At 49.1% G+C, this 16286-nt stretch overlaps 1 long non-coding RNA gene and 1 other non-coding gene across 4 annotated transcripts; both read left to right on the top strand.

Annotated features, from left to right (window-relative positions):
* The first annotated feature begins 217 nt into the window (after nucleotides 1-217).
* Nucleotides 218-6056, top strand: Gm33741. Of its 3 annotated transcripts, XR_001785441.1 has the most exons (4): nucleotides 218-242; nucleotides 798-890; nucleotides 5658-5734; nucleotides 5892-6056. It is a non-coding gene; the product is annotated as a predicted gene, 33741 (long non-coding RNA). The 3 variants fall into 3 exon arrangements; XR_001785440.1 differs by having other exon boundaries at nucleotides 798-885; nucleotides 5658-6056; XR_377923.3 differs by having other exon boundaries at nucleotides 5658-6056.
* A 9376-nt stretch (nucleotides 6057-15432) lies between these two features.
* On the top strand, nucleotides 15433-15566 carry Gm23234. Its single transcript, XR_003956631.1, has one exon. It is a non-coding gene; the product is annotated as a small nucleolar RNA SNORA17 (small nucleolar RNA).
* The last annotated feature ends 720 nt before the right edge of the window (nucleotides 15567-16286 follow it).

Below are 16286 nucleotides of genomic sequence, written 5' to 3'. Positions count from 1 at the left end.
TGACAGGGATTAGGAGGTGTGGCCTTGCTGGGGTAGGTGTGGCCTTGTTGGAAGAAGTGTGTCACTGGGGATAGGCTTTGGGGCTTTGGGGTTTCAACTGTCCAATCCCAACCCAATGTGTCATTCTCTCTTCCTTCTGCCTGTGGATCCAGACGTAGAGCTCTGCTACCTCTCCTGCACCATGCCTGTCTGCACACTGCCATGCTTCCTGCCAAGATGATAATGGAATAAACCTCTGAACTGTAAGCCATTCCCAAATAAATGTTGTCCTTTATAAGAGTTGCCTTGGTCATGGTGTCTCTTTACAGCAATAGAACATTGACTAAGACAGACACTGTCTTTAAAAACAAACAAACAAACAAACAAACAAGAAAAGTGGAGGGAGTGTCTTTTCAGTATCTCCATTTAGTTATGAGCATTGAGTCATATATGACATAGAGTAGGGCTGGCCACGTCAACTCCAGAGAAGCATATATTAGGCATGTGTGTGCTGAGTTGTCTGTTAGTCATTGGGGTTAATAGGGGAGTAAGGTTGTCCTGGGGACACAGCTCCTCTGGCTGACTGACTGCTGAGCGTATGCAGAGCCCTGGGTTTAATGCCTAGGTCCACATGACTCTGGTACAGTGGCCCTTGCCGGTAATCCCAGAACTTGGGAAGTAGAAACAAGAGGATCAGAATTTAAGGTCATCCTTGGCTACATAGAGAGACCAAGGCCAGCCTAGGATAATAAGTGAAACTGTCTCAAAAGACAAGGAAGGGAGAATAAAATATTGCTACTGATCTCTGTTCTCTCCAGGTTGAGAAAGACACCCAGATTGCAACATCAGAAGACCTGCTCTCTGATGGGGTCCAGAGCCTGTTGGCGACTGCAGGATCACGAACAGGTCAGGTGTGTCCCGCTCACCTCCCTTCAGGCCCTCTACAGTGATGCTACTGGACTCGGGTTAGGGTTAGATTTCCTTGGCCATTCTTTCTCCAAAGGCGCCTGTCTCTTCGTGCAGTGTGGTCTAAGATGGCCACCTACCTAATCTTAAAAGCTCATTCAAAGTCCAGGGTTAAGGATTCCTAAATTTTAACGTGAGCTTTCAGTGCGGTAAACTAGGGCTCAACACGAATAATCAAAAGTCACACAACATCAAGGAACTCAACAAAGCAGAATCTGATCTGCATGGCAGCATTCTGTAGCCCATGGACTTGACCTCTGGTGTGCCTTGTTCTGAAACACATTGCCTCTGGGTATGTCTTTCATTTTTGGTTTTTAATTCACCTTCAGTAACTATTAAATACAGATAAATATGACCCTCACGGGAAGAAAAGCACAGCTGGCCATGATGAGAAATGCTCAGAGTCACCTGGAACCAGTGAGCCTGGGAGCTCTGACTCCTGAGCCAAAGTGGTCCATTTTGATTTTCGTTTTAAGACAGGATCTTATATATCTTAGGCTGGCCTTGAACTTTATGTAGCGGACAAAGACATTGGACCACTGATCCTCCTGCTTCCCTCCACCTCCCATGTGCTGGGATTACAGGTGTGTACTACTATGTCTGCTTTTATTCAGCGCTGGGTCTCAAATCCAGGACCTTAGACATGCTAGACAAACACTACAGCAACTGAGCTACATCCCCAGCATCTACATGGTTCATCTGGGAGGCAGTTCAGGAAAATGGTAGCCCGTCCACAAAGGGATGTTAGGGGTGGGTGAAACCAACTGTGGGCAACTGCCTCTCAAGTTCTGGGAGCCTGTGTGCCCAAACTGCCCTTCAGCCGTACAAGGGAGGACTGTGGACCTGAGACACTTAATGTCACTTAATGTCCCCTGGTTGCTGTTGGGGTTTTGGAGGTGCTTGGGTATATTTTTATTCTCTTACTCTCTGGGCTGCCATGCTTGTACACAGGACCACATGGCCTGGGGACTTGGAAGCCCAGCTATTAGGCTCTGAAGTGCCAAAGCTCCTCAACACACCAGCATCGGCCACAGGTCATAATCATGGTAACCAGGGTACCCTTTGTATGAAACACATTTTCTACATCCAAATGTGGCAACTGTTGATTTTCATGGCCAGTTCTTTGGACCTCTCAGGAGAAGCCAGGTGTTCCCATTTTTGTGTGGACTCTCTCCGTTTGCAAATGTTGGAAATGGCTAGGGTTTTCTTCTCTCTGTCTCCCTGTCTCTCTGTCTCTGTCTGTCTGTCTGTCTCTCTCTCTCTTTCTCTTTTCGTCAACCCAACACAAACTTGAATAATTTAGAAGCAATGAGCCTCAGCTGAAGAACTACCTCCATCAGACTGGCTGTGAACAAGTCTGTCGGGCATTTTTCTGATTAATGATTGATGTGAGAGGGCCCAGCCTACTTTGGGCAGTGCCATCCCTGGGCAGGTGGTCCTGGGTTGTATAAGAAGGCAGACTGAGCAATCCAGTAAGCAGTGTTCCTACCTCTGCTCCTGCTCAAGCTCCTGTCCTGACTGCTCTCAGTGATGGATTGTGGGACTGAACCCTCTCCTCTCACAAGTTGCTTTCGTCACAGCAACTGAAAGGAAACTAGAAAAACTCCTAAGGTGATCCCCTGCCCCCAGACCATCTGAGCTAACCAAAGCATAACTGTGGCCTAGATCTGGTTTTTATAAGCAGCCACATTCTGAAAACTGATCTACACTGGAAAGCAGATTGGCTTTGGTTCCAGAATGTTCTTGCTAAAGGCAAACTCCAAAGAAGAATTCTGATAAGGGGAAAGTGAATGGATTAGTTAGAAATTGGCTGAATTTATGTGTCAATGAATTAATGAGGACCCAGGCAGAGGACAAGTGCTTCTTTTCTGTGCAGTTGTCTGGAGGTGGTAGGTGAACCGTCCGGGATAACTCCATGGGTGAGTCCTGTAGGAATCTAGCATTCTTCCTCTACCTGGTTGCTCAGGGTTGTTGCTCCATCCATGGATCAAAACTGAATTCTGAGTTCTTGCCTACATTCTAGTCAGTAAGAGAGACACTCAGTTTACATCCCTTAGTGAGAACTTAGTCACATGGTCTTACCTAGCTGAAAGAGATGCAGGGAAAGGCTCGCCTCTCTTCTTTCCTGAAAGTTATACTTGTATAGAGTTAGTGAAGGGTGGCTCAGTACAATACTCCAGAAGAAGCTTCATGGTGGAAGGGTCTGGAAAGGAAGATGCCGGCCCAGCAGGCGCTGTCTAAGAGAAATGTTTCTTGGAATGCAGAAAACATGGCTTTGCTCATGGATTCTTTTAGTTGACCTGGTCCATCATGAAACTCTGGTACCAATGGACCCCTGCTGGGTCTGAGATACTTTCCACATCTACTCTGGGGTGTTCTCTGCCTAGCATAATTAAACAAAGACTCATTGATTCCAAGTTTTTAGAAGAAAAAAAAAGAGAGAGTCAGTAAGTAGTTCAGAGTAGACATTGGAACTATTGAAGATACGGGGATTTGGTAGGGGGCTGGTATGTGTGCACAGGACATGCGTGTAGAAGTATGTGTACGCAGGACATGCGTGTAGAAGTATGTGTGCATAGGACATGCGTGTAGAAGTATGTGCATGTGGAGGACACAGGACAACCTGGGCTGTTGCTCCTTAGGGACTTTTCACCACCCCCTTTTTTTCCTTTTGAGATAAGGTGGCCCTCTGGCCTGGACCTCTCATCCTGGCTGGTCAGCCAACTGGAGGAATCTGCCTGTCTCATGTCCCCAGAGCTGGATTGCAGGTGTGCACCAGCATGGCTGCCTTTTTATGTAACTTGGGAGGTTTAGACTGAGGAGAAGGCCGGGTGCCTGGGCAGTTACCAGCTTATCTCCCCACAACCCCCACCCCCATATTTGAGACAAGATCTTACATGTTGCCCACAACTGCTTTGAGCTCCTGGGCTCAAGTGATCCTCCTGCCTCAGCCTGTCAGCCTTCTGAGTATCCAACACGACAGAGACTACAAGAGCATACCTGGCAGTTCCAAGCTCTTAATTAGGGAGATAGCCTGGGCCCTGGCCAATCGGAACTGCCATATAGGTTTGTCACATCAGAGACGCAAAGGGCCTGGACTGGGATTTGAAAAGGGGCCTACATGACTGCAGAGTCCACAGTCTTTTCACCACAATGTGATTTCTGTACACCCACTGCTTCCCTGGGGACAGCGACAGCAAATCTACTGGGTTGTTGAGAGGGCAAACAAACCGTGATGAATGAACCTCCTCTCCTAATATGAATGCCTTATTGTTGTTATTCTTCATGCCCTGACAGTGCGCACAGCCTCTGCCGCTGCTTGCCTGTCTGGTGGGTTAAGGCATCAGAGCTCTCAGCTCTAATGGAAAGTCACGCCTGAGACCAGACTTAATGAAAAGTAGGGGACTCAGCCAGCGGCACGTGGCTCCCTACTCACCCGGACAAGGCCGTGAGTGCTCCTGCAGTTAACTGGGTGGTTCCATTCCCTGGCACATGGCTATCCCAGAGACACCCACCTGGGTGTGTCCCACATGAAACAAACCCACTCTAGGAAAATGGGAGACCTGTTGAAAAGATAAATGAGAGTTGATTATTTAATTAACCACAAGAGACTTTGTTTTGCAAAACAGGATTGCAGCAGAGTTGCGAAATAACACTGGCATTCTCAGGCTAGAAGAAAGCCGGAATGTGAGGGCGGGCGCGTTCTCTCCAGGTCCATTTAGGAATGCTATGGAATAGCTTAGATGGGAAACATTGTGGAGTCATGTGCCAGGGGAAGGTGTGACACCTGACTTGGGTTGGGGATTGTTGGAAGTGGATATTTTGGGGCTGCTGAGCCAACCCCCTATCCCAGCAATGAAGAGTACAGACAGTCTGAAACTTGCAAAGGGCCCATATAAGTTACCATACTTGGGCTGTGTGACCCCACATCCCTGTCCATCATTGGTCCCAGATGTCCCCTCCCCTCTCCTTGTACTGAGGATTGCACCTATAGCCTCACACACAGTGGGCACTCTATCACTGAGATATTTTTATTTTGACACAAAGTCTAAGTTGCCTGGTCTATCCTTGAATCCAGTCTGTAGCTCATGAAGTCTGGAGCCTGTGGTCCTCCTGCCTCATCCTCCAGAGTAGCTGAGATTTACAGGCCCAGCTGAACTTCTATCTTCCAAACAAGAGAAATATGACTCAGCTAGTGCTTGACACTTGAACTGAAAGATAATGTCACACCAGGCCAGGGCTGCAACTTCAGTGTTGTGTGTACGCCAAAGAAGGCAGAGAAGCAGGGAGAGTACCTTCCAGTTTGCAAAAGGACCAGGGAAAGAAGTATACACAAAGACAGTGGTAGGGCCTGGCAAGCTTGATTTCTCAACATGGGGCATCCTTGGAATGAATATGCCCAAGATCTCTCCGGCAGCAGCTTCTAACTGGATTCCCTGTATCCACTTCTGATAGGAGTGAGATCTTAGCTCTGGGATGTTGGCTACCCTCACTGGGCACAGTGGTCTCAGAGAGACCCTTTCATCTTGGCCACTGGACAAGATAAAGCCATTGCCCATGGGGATAGATTCCAGCAAACTAAATGATGGTGGTCCTTGATAGGCAACGTCATGGCTTTGATGCTTGTTCGAGTGATGCTGGAACGCATCAGTGAGGGACGTCATCTTGCTTCCGCCTGCACTAACCTTGAGGTCATGCGTTTATTTCTCTAGGGACCAACTGGCTGAATTGTCACTGAATAGGTTGGAGGTGAGAATGCTGGAGAGAGATCCTCAAGACAAGAAATTAGGTGAGTGCAGGAGAGGGGCAGCGTGTACTCTTTATGGAGCCTCTCCTATCCTCACTACAGGGACTTGGACACATTTTCCTTCTTTGCAACCCAACTATGTACAGCAAGCAAATAGGCTTCCCCTCTCAGCCCGCCTCTCCCCCTTACGTTTCACCAGGAAGTACAAACTCTATCTGGCTACCTGAGAGTCTTGGATACCGCCACATCATATCCAGATTCCCTGTGGAGTCCGCTGAAGATGCATTGTGACCAGGCATTAAGCAATTAATTGTGCTCAGTTCATACCCAGGCCATTCATATAAACAACTATCTTGCACTCTGACATCATGATGGTTGTCTGTCTCCCTGGCCTCTTCACCTGGTCCCCTGCTCCTCCAAAATGCTGCCTGGCTGAGCCACCTCTCCCTACTAGCATCTCCCTGTGGGTTAGTAGCATCCTTTGTGTGGGCTTCGTGGTACCTTTGGATGCCAATCTATGTGTTGAACACTTCACATGGAACATGCTGTGACACTGTCATGGTCTCCGTGTGACTATGAAATTGTCTCCATTTCACAGATGTGGAAACAAAGTCTGGGTCATTGACCTGACTCCACAGCAAGAGACTTGTTTGTACCACTCTGTTTTCCTAGGGCTCTGGCTTTAATGTGTCCCCCACCACCTCCACCCCCACCCTCCACCCCCACTCCCATGCCTCTGTCAGGGCCTGGAGAAGAGGATGCTCAGGTGGCCCACATGGCAGGAAGGCCCCCGGATCTTGGCTTCTCTCTCTCCTCCTCCTCCATGAGCACAGTTGCCAATCTGGAACGTGGCCCTTCCTAAGAAAGCCCAGGACAGGAGCCAAATGTTGACTCACCTGCCAGACTCAGCCCAGCCCCTGCCAAGATGCCTCAGGCCGGAGCAGGAGGCCTGGCAGAGTCGGCCCATTGAGGGGCCTGTGGCAGCTCTCGGGGAGCAGCTTCAAAGAGCCAGACCTCTCTCTGTGCTTCAGGTTCCAGGGGCTAAAAAGATCCAGATGGGGCTGGTCCCGCTCCTGCCTCCTCCCATCCTTCAGCCTGGAAGTTTCTCAAGGAGACTGTTTCCTCTATGTTGCCTGCTCTGTGTGTGGCAGGCGGACCCCTGGGAACAGTCCAGACGGCTACCCTCCTGCCTACCCCAGCACACAAACTGGACTGCAGACTCCCTACGACTGTTGGTGTAAATGTTGTCTGTCACAGGGGACCCTAAGCCACGGAGGTGATCCCACCGGCTTAATCCAACCCAAAGGATGGAAGAGTGCTGACAGGGAGGACAAAGTTCCAAGCAGAGTCTTTCTCCAGAGCTACACGCACACACACTTCCAGCCCAGCTAGCAATGTGAAGTCAGCCTTCTGACATCCCAGCAAGGGTGAGACTGCACTACTTTAAGCTGCAGTGTGATGTGTTCAGCAGGAACAGAGAATGAATAGAATGAATAGCTAGTAACAGGTCCACTTTCTCCCCAACTTGACTCTCCCAGGCTATTCCACTGGGTCAAGGCAGCGCCGGCTCTTCTTGCCTCAGGCCAACAATGTCAAAGTTAGCCTTGAGGCTCCTCTTTCTTGTAGATACTTTGTGAATCCACCAGCAAACTCTTTCAAGTCTACAATCATTAGATAGCGGAGTCCTTAACAGCTTGCTCTCCTGTTGTGGGCCCTTCCTTTCTTCTGTCTGTTCTCACAATAGTGTGGTCCACTGGAGTGAGGTTTTAGTTTCCTCCTAGGCAGGAGGAGAGAGTCCTGTGGGCAGTGTGTGTGTGATGACCTACTTAGCTTTAAACAGGGACACGGGTCAGAAGTGAGAAGAGGGATTTCCATTGGCAGGCCCCATAGGAAGCAGGGGCCACTCTAGTGTGGGTCCCCTGTGGGCATGGCAGACTCTCAGCCACTGCTCTGCCTGTTTCCAGATAGAACCCCTGTTGTCTCACAGAGGCGTTCCCAAGGCTGCTTCGGAATCAATTATCCTCAGAAGTCGTGCTGTGAAATCCTTCCCAAAGAACAGGATTTTATTTATCGTTCCAAGTTTTGAGGCAGGAGTGAGAAATGGTCAATGCTGATGACTGAGGACTTCCCAGGAGGTCTCCACAGACTGACAGGCAAGCAGCGGCTGCAGTGGTTAAAATGGAGAGTTCGCTAGGCAGCTGCAACTCCAGGGCAGGCTCAACTTCCTCAAAGGCCTTTCCTGGGGCCTCAGTTTCTTCCTGTAGGATGGAGTGAGGTAACTTTGCTATTTTGGTCACTCAGCGAAGTACCAGATGCATCAGGAGAGCTCAGTAAATGCTGGCTATTATGACAGATATGTTGTCTGTAATTTACTTCTCAAGTGGAAGCATACAGGGTGCGTGTGTGTGTGTGTGTGTGTGTGTGTGTGTGTGTGTTCCCGTGTTCATGTGTGCGAGCATGACACACTCGAATTCATCTTCATTGTAGGAGCAGTTAACGTTTGAAAGATCACAACCCCACACTCCAGAGGAAGTGGCCTAAGTGCTCCAATTATCTGCCTTAGCTCAGCACCCACCGGTGTGTTAATTAGCATAATGGATTTCTAAAATGCTTTTTCATTGATGAAAAAAAAATGGCATTTAAGGAAAGTAGATGGTTAGAAGTGGTTCGAAGGCTGACTTGTCTGAAGGTTGCCGCAAGTGATCGGTCAGGCCAGTCGCTTCTTCTCATCGAAAGGAGCCAACCAGTCCTGAGTCTCGACAAGTCAGTTTAATCACCCAGCTTAGCTCCATTTGGTTACCTACCAGGTTAGCTCAATGTTGCCCCATCTACCTCCAGTGAATGTTATGTGTGTGTGTGGGGGGGGGGGGGTTTGTCAAAATGTCTGAAAGACAAATGAGTGAAGAGTTGGGAGATGCAGCCCTATAGAGTATTTGCTTAGCATGCTCAGGGCTGTGGAGTTGATCCTCAGCACCTCAGGGGTATAGTGGTGCCTTCCTGTAGTATTAGTATGAGGGAGGTAGAGGCAGGAGAGTCAGAAGTTTAAGAACATCCTCACCTACATAGAGAGTTCCAGGCCTAGCCTGGTCTATATGAGACCCTGTCTCAAACAGAGTGAATGAGCTGAGAGTGGGTAGAGTGACAGTTGATGGGGTTGTGCACACACTTAAACCAGTGTGGTGAAAATGGCTGTGCCATGCCATCAAATTCAACGGTGAGGGGAGGAAGCCTATAGTCTCCACAGACTTCCTGTCATTGCTAGGTAAAGGAGCTGGTAGACTCAGAGGGGTGTGTGTGTGTGTGTGTGTGTGTGTGTATGAGCATGTGTGTATGTATGTGTGCACATGTGTATGTGTGTGTAGGTGTAAGTGTGCATGTTTGCATGTGTCACACTGGAGTGTGTGTGTGTGTGTGTGTGTAGGTGTGAGTGTGTATGTTTGCATGTGTCTTGGTGTTTACATACAAGTCTGGGAACAATGGTCAGGGGTAGGTGTTCTCTTTCCGCCTGGTTGAGGCAGGGTCAGTCCCCTTTGTCTCTGTGCAGTGCTGTGTACTGCAGGCTAGCTGGCCTGCAGGCTTCCAGCTGATTTTCCTGTCTCCACTCCCATCTCCCATGGGAGTCCTGGATTACAAACTACTGCTGCTGCATCTGGCTTCTCCCAGCGTGCTTACAATCAGACTCCAGCCAGCAGGCTTATGCAGGGAGCACTTTTACTAAGGATGAGCTATCTCCCTGGTTCCAGGTAGAGAATTTAGATTCCATTTTGTCCCAATGAGAGAAACTTAAAGCTGCAGATCTTTCTAGAAGCAGCATGGCTGTGTATTATATGTTGGAGTATAGAACTTAGACCAAGATTTGAATGTCGCTCCTTTTTCTTCACTGCTAAGTGAAGTTTCTTCACTTCTCAAGCGAGCTCTGCCATTTACAAAATGGACCTAAAGATACTTTCCTGTGAGTTATAACTCAAACGAACGGGCTTATGACCACCTCCCAATATGTCCCACGTGGAGTGAAGCTTCAGTGTATCCCAGTATGTCCCAGATTTCATGCAGATCGTCAGAGACTGTTACAGCAGTCAACAAGCCACGGAGGTTTCCTAGTGCTCACAACTTAGCGATGAGCATAAGCTTGCCAGGAGACACAGGAAAACCCTAGAAGGTACACGCATCCTAGATGCCAGCTCAGATCTCTTAGAGGACAGTGGGAGGGACCAGGAGCGCAGGCTCAGTAAACTAATCATGCATTCTGACGCTCAGGGAGCTAAGCAGCCTGTGAGTGTAGGACTGGGTGCAGCCTCAGGCTCCAAAGCACCCCCCCACACACACACACACTGCATCTGAGCCCCGGCCCCCCTCCCCACACTGCATCTGAGCCCACAGCACTTGCTTACGTGGGAGGCACTGGCTTCTCTGCCACAGTGAGGAGGGAGGGTCATCCACATCTCGCTGACTTTACAGGCATGCCCCTCACCTTGTTATTAGAAACACCGGTGACCTGATAGATAGGCCGTCACTTGATCAGTGAACTGGAAGGCCATCACTCGAGACCCTAAATCTTCCGCAGCTGACTCCTCTCACCCCAGGGAAGGCACTCGCATTAGTCACTTGCTTAACAGATGTGACAAATACCTTGACCGAAGCCACTTACAGGAAGAAGGGTTTATTTCATCTCACAGCCCCTGAGTTTTCAGTCCACACAGTGGAGAAGCAGAGCAGAATTCACCTCTAGTGACCTAGTTTACCAGTGAGGCTCCACACCCAAATCTCCCCAGCCTCTCAAACCTCAGCACCAATAGCCGGGAACCAAGTATTGGAAGACGTGTGCCAGCAGAGGTCATTCCACACGCAGGCCCTCCTGGCCCTGCACCTTCTCAGAGTCTTAGAAAAAGGACTGGGTGGACCAGGCGCTGCGGCTGCCTGCCCGAGGCTCCGGAAGCTCTTCTTGTCATTGAGTCATGAGTTTAAGGTATAAAGTCAAAGAAAACGACACGGCCGTTTACACCTGCAAACCAGCGCTCTGAGGTTAGAGCCAGGGAGAAAGAGAGTTCAGGCTATCCTGGCCTATCCAGCAAGTCGGAGCCATCTTGGGCTACATCAAGCCCTGTCTCAAAAAAAAAAAAAAAAAAGAGTTAATATTTTCATGTTATTAAATATTTCTCTATATGGAGAGTCCCACACGATGTTGGATGAATGAGCCCCTTGGAATGTCTGATGGCTTTGTTACTAGTCAGCCGCCTGGGGTTCTCATGCTGTCTGAATGGAAGGCACCCACAGGCAAAGCATGGTTTCCTCTGGGTTTCCAGTTCCAGGCCCCTGAGTGTCAAGGCCTCATCAACTGACAGCCCCGGGACTGGCTCCAAGCTCTACGAGCCAGAGACTTGTAGCTTTAGGGGAGCCATGAGCTTCTCTGGCTTTGACTGGTAAGTAGCCCTGCCCTCTGCAGCCAGAAATTCATGACTCACTGTCGCAGCTCACACAATGGTGGCAGTAAGACAGCTCTCTGGAGCCCTCTGACCTTAATTGCAGCTCCTTATTAGGGCTCCTTACTGCTTTGTGTGGCCTTCTGCCCCACCCCCGATCCTACTTAGTTCTCAGCCTTCACCATTCACTTGCAAAGTCCTCCCTCATGTGCCTTCTGGATGTCTTCAGTCACTGCCACCTCTGATCTTCATTACCAGAGACAAGTAGATAGCTAAAAGACACTACTCAGAAAAGCCTTTTATCAGACCTAACCTTGCTTCCCAAGGGTCATCACAGGCTGGTGTCTGCCCAGTGACTGCAAGTGGGAGTTAACCACACAGCTATATGGCCATAGGCAAGGGGTCATGCAGAGATGATAGCTAACTCTCACCCATCCCTGCACTGTGCGCTGTTCTCTAAGGGCCAATCACAGCCTATGTAGCTACGTACGACTTTCTCACTTGATGCTCACCAACTGAGTCATTCGGAGAGTGGCCTTCCTCGTCTGGACCTGATTGAGGACAGCTTCTGAAAGCTTCCAGAGCAGAAAAGGTGGGCTCTGGAGTAGAGGGGTAGTCAGTGGGGTCTTCTCATGTTCACCAAGGCTTGCTTGCCTGGAATGGGGGTTTTCCTGAACTGGTTGTGTCTTCCGTAGCCATGGTTACAGTGTCCCTTCCAGATGAAGTACAGCTCTCTCTGGGTAAATCCTTGCTCCAGGTTGCCAGGCATAAGGGAAGAGTCTGTCAAACAGCCATTCCCAACAGCTTCATCCATTCACAGAAAAGCATCAAAGGTCAAAGGGCACTGCAGGAAAGGGCTTATCGAAAGCTGAGCTAACATGCTCAGTGACATAGAGAGTTCAGCAGAGCATGGCAGGGCTTGGTCCTTGTCCTGGTAAGCCTGGGAAGAGCTGAGTCCCACTGAATGTCTCAGTGGTAATGATATGGAAGAGGAGACTGGAGAGGAAGCTAGATGGACGGGGTACCAGGTCCCTGAGCTCTGCTTCCATCACGGCAGCTCTGGAGCTATCTGGATATAACCAGGCTCATCAAGCCCTCTAGCAAGATGGAATCAGAGGCTTAAACATTGGAAACCATGTCATCCTGTACTGTCATTTAAAAGCTTTTAAACCCTAGTATCTTCCCTTTTAAAATGAATCTCAGTTGGACTGACACTCCGTGATGTGACATTCTAAAGGAAATACTTTCTATATTTTTTAAAGAATTATTTATTTATTTTATGTATATGAATACACCATAGCTGCCTTCAGACACACTGAAGACAGACATCGGCTCTCATCACGGATGGTTGTGAGTCACCATGTGGTTGCTGGGAATTGAACTCAAGACCTCTGGAAGAGCAGTCAGTGCTCTTAACCACTGAGCCATCTCTCCAGTCCTACTTTCTATATTTTAAGCACATTTTACTGTATGTATTTTTTAAAAGATATCACACACACACACACACACACACACACACGCACACACACACACACTCACATTTCCATACAGGTTTAACAAAAACTCCTCCCTCTCGCCTCAGATACTCAAGGAGCCCAGTCTAGGGGGCTCCTCTGTCCACTAATCAGACAGTTCTACTGGTGTGTTCCAGACTTTTCGCTTTGCCCCGGACTGAGCTTTCCTGGAAGCTAGCCCCGAGATTGTATTTTAGGTCGGAGGTAAGATGGCCAGGAGTTCTACTCAGCCTGGGACTGGAGGTATTCCAGAATTCTCTGGTCACACATGTTAAAATAAGCTAGAATAAAGAGGAAAGGTTTGGAAAAGGGAAAGAGGGAGAGGGAGAGAGAGAGAGGAAGGAGAGAGGGAGAGAGAAAGGCAAAGGAGGGAGGGGGAGAGGGGAGGAGGGAGGGGAAGGAGGGAGGGGGAGAGGGGAGGAGGGAGGGGAAGGAGGGAGGGGGGAGGGGAGGAGGGAGGGGAAGGAGGAAGGGGGAGAGGGGAGGAGGGAGGGGAAGGAGGGAGGGGGAGAGGGAAGAAGGGAGGGGAAGGAGGGAGGGGGAGAGGGAAGAAGGGAGGGGAAGGAGGGAGGAACTGATGTTGCCTCAACTTGTTCCCATTTCTGACCGCTAGGGGATGTTCTACACTACCCCACCCAATGAGCACTTTCTTTTCTTTTGAAATTTAATTTAATTTAACTTACAGCCTGACCCCAGTTTCCCCTCCTTCCTCACCTCCCGCCTTCCCCACACCCATCCACTCCTCCTCCTTTTCTCCACAGAGCCCCAGTCTCAATGAATATCAACCAGCCATGGCATATCAAGTCTAATAAGACTAGGCACCTCTTCTGTTAGGGCTAGACAAGACAACCCAGCAGGGAGAAAGGGTCCTGAAGGCAGGCCACAGAGTCAGAGACCGGCCCGGATCCCACTGTTAGGAGTCGCACAAGAGGACCAAGCTACACAGCTGTTAACATAGGTACAAAGGCCCCAGGTCAGGGCCATGCCCCAGGAGCACTTTCTAAAGTGGCCAGCCTGGCTGAGGGCTGCTATGGGCATGGACCCAGGACTAATGAAGCCACCTGGGTAAGGTCGGAGCACCAGCAACATTTCCTATGAGGAGTTTCTGTATATAACACATGTATATATTTTATTTGAGATGGTCACATCACTAGAAACTGACACAAATGCTGTATCACTGGCCCATGTCCCAGACCTCCTTCTTATTTTAAGACAGGGCTCACTGCTGCCTTAGCTAGCTAGCCTTGCACTGACTCTGAAACCCAGGTTTTTTTATTTTGTTTTTGGCTTTGGTTGAGTTGGAATGTAGCCCAGGCTGGCCTCCAAGCCCTGGTGCTCCTTTTGCCTCAGCCTCCTGTGTACCTGGGATTCCAAGGCATGCACCTTGAAACTCTTATTTTCTTTCATTGCTTTACAATGTATTAGTCTTGTCATATTAAATTAATTAAAATTAGATTGTTATTAATAATATTATTACATTTCCTTGAGATAGGGTTTTTCCCTGTAGCCCTGATTATCCTGGAATTCACTCTGTAGACCAGGCTGGTCTCAAACTCTGATATTGACCTGCCTCTGCCTCCTGAGTGCTGGGTTTAAAAGTGTTCACCAGACACCACACCTGGCTGATTTTATTACTTTTTAGTCTGACAAATATGGGTACCTTTGGGCACAAATGTACGTGTAGAGATCAGAGGACAACTTTCAGGAGTGAGTTCTCTGCCTTCCCCTATCTGGAGCCCAGGGATCTGAACTCAGGGTTGTCTGGCTTGGTGCAAAGTGTCTGTGCTGAGCCATCTTGCTGGTCCAGACCCAGTTATTTTAAAAGATGGGACCCTCTATTCTTGGGTCTCTTGGTACCTTGATTTATGAGGATGCCTAAGTGAAAAGCCTGCCCCTTTTAGACCACAAATTCAATACTGCATTCATGTCAGGGGAACAGGCTCGGAATTGTCCTGGGTTAATAAAATCACAGGACTCATCATATAAATGACCAGCATTGAAAACGGACAAAATAATGCTAGACTAATAAAACATACTTCAGATGAGTTCTCTATTGAAGTCATTGTGAAGCCATTGGCTGAGCCACGGAAGTCAGCTAAGGAAGAGCCTGGCTTTCCGAGTGTCCCAGCACGGTGGCCAGGCCAGCTCTCAGCACAAGCCCGAGTGCTAATCCCAGGTGCTGACAACCTCTAGCCCTTCGTGGGCGACAGTCAGGTGTTCATGGCCCAGGCAGCCTGCCTCCCATTCCTAACAGCGGCTGCAGGATTGCTCTGTCTAAACAGCAGGAATAAGTTCCCTTTGTCATCGCGTCTCCATGGTAATTGGACACGTGATCGTCTTTTTGGAGTTCTTGGCAAACCTGTGGCTGTTGGGTTTGGCTTTTACATTCCAGACTGTGAAGGAAACCGGAGGGAAGGAATTACTCTTCCCAAGAGCCTCCGGCTTTTTCCTGAAACAATTTGGGAGGTGCATCCCACCCTAGTGGTTTGGGGAGCCCCAACCCTGACTCTTCAGAACACATGCTGAGGAAAATAGGAGTTGAGGTGGCTTTCAGCCAGTGATGATTTTATGGAAAGATTCAGGTATGCAGGAAGTTAGGCTAATGGTTTGTGTTTTGTAAACAGTGATGCAGATGACATGGTCTCGAGATGTGCATAGGAATATGAGGGTAGGAACAGACAGGAACCTGGACCCACCACAGGGCTGCTACCTGGGTATTCGCTGTCTGGCTCTGTTGCATTTTGTAAATTTGAAGTTTCCCACAAGACCAAAAACAAAAGTAGTTTTAAAATAAAAAAGGCCCTGCCCTACCCAGAGAGACATTTTAGGTGTGACTATAGTGTCACGTGTGTGTCAGTAGGCGTCAGAAAGGAGAGAGAGGCTGTGTTTATGCTTGGGATTCCGAGCTATGGACATCTGAATCATGAGAAGCCAAACATTCCCTGAAAAAAGCGAGCGGAGATGACCCCTGACTACTGCCACAATGCACAAAAGAGGCATAGCACTGGTGAGACCACTCCTGAGATGACTGCAGACACTCAGAGACCCTAGGTGCCACTAAGAGGAACAAGTAAGTGATAGAGAAATGGAAGAGAAGGAGAAACAGAAGGATGTAGGACAATGAAGAGAGGCAGAACTGGAGACTCAGAGGCAGTGAGGAACAGCCTGACGTGAGTAGCCAGAGATGCCCCCTGGGACCATGGTGGGGTCCTGGCTTGTGCTGCCACAGGAGGCTATGTCTGGGTTCATGGCCCTGCAGCAGCAGACAAATGTCCCTGTTCTGGGGTTCAGCTGTCTAAGGGTCTTAGGTAGGGTTTTACTGCTGTGAAGAGACACCATGACCAGCATAGCCCTGGCTGTCCTGAAACTCACTTTGTAGACCCGGCTGGCCTTGAACTCAGAAATCTGCCTGCCTCTGCCTCCCAAGTGCTAGGATTAAAGGTGTGTGCCACCACCACCCAGCCAGCACAATTCTTAAAAGGACAATATTTAATTGGGGCTGGCTTACAGGTTCAGAGGTTCAGTTCATTATCATCAAGGAGGGAGCATGGCAGCATCCAGGCAGGCATGGTGCAGGAGGAACTGAGAGTTCTACATCTTCATCTGAAGGCTGCTAACAGAATACTGACTTCTAGGCAGCTAGGGTAAAGGTCTTAAAGC

The sequence above is a fragment of the Mus musculus genome, chromosome 6 (assembly GCF_000001635.26).
Source record: "Mus musculus strain C57BL/6J chromosome 6, GRCm38.p6 C57BL/6J".
NCBI classification, from domain to species: domain Eukaryota; kingdom Metazoa; phylum Chordata; class Mammalia; order Rodentia; family Muridae; genus Mus; species Mus musculus.
The sequence above is the reverse complement of the archived record's forward strand: the minus strand, read 5'-3'. Positions and strand labels throughout refer to the sequence as shown.